Consider the following 546-nt stretch of genomic DNA (forward strand, 5'->3'; position numbering starts at 1 on the left):
AACACGGTCTACACCTCTCAGGTGCCGAGTAACAGGACGGTGAAAACAGTGAGTTTGTTTTAGACGCGATTCATGCTCTAGGCTGGGAGCGCAAGCTTATTGCTTTTTCAAACACGGTCTACACCTCTCAGGTGCCGAGTTACAGGACGGTGAAAACAATGAGTTTGTGTTAGACGCGAATCGTGCTCTGATTCATGCTCTAGGCTGGGAGCGAAAGCTTATTGCTTTTTCAAACACGGCCTACACCTCTCAGGTGCCGAGTTACAGGACGGTGAAAACAGTGAGTTTGTGTTAGACGCGAATCGTGCTCTGATTCATGCTCTAGGCTGGGAGCGCAAGCGTAATGCTTTTTCAAACACGGTCTACACCTCTCAGGTGCCGAGTTACAGGACAGTGAAAACAATGAGTTTGTGTTAGACGCGAATCGTGCTCTGATTCATGCTCTAGGCTGGGAGCTCAAGCTTATTGCTTTTTCAAACACGGTCTACACCTCTCAGGTGCCGAGTTACAGGACGGTGCAAACAGTGAGTTTGTGTTAGACGCGAA

Source organism: Eleutherodactylus coqui, unplaced genomic scaffold, assembly GCF_035609145.1.
Source record: "Eleutherodactylus coqui strain aEleCoq1 unplaced genomic scaffold, aEleCoq1.hap1 HAP1_SCAFFOLD_42, whole genome shotgun sequence".
Taxonomy (NCBI): domain Eukaryota; kingdom Metazoa; phylum Chordata; class Amphibia; order Anura; family Eleutherodactylidae; genus Eleutherodactylus; species Eleutherodactylus coqui.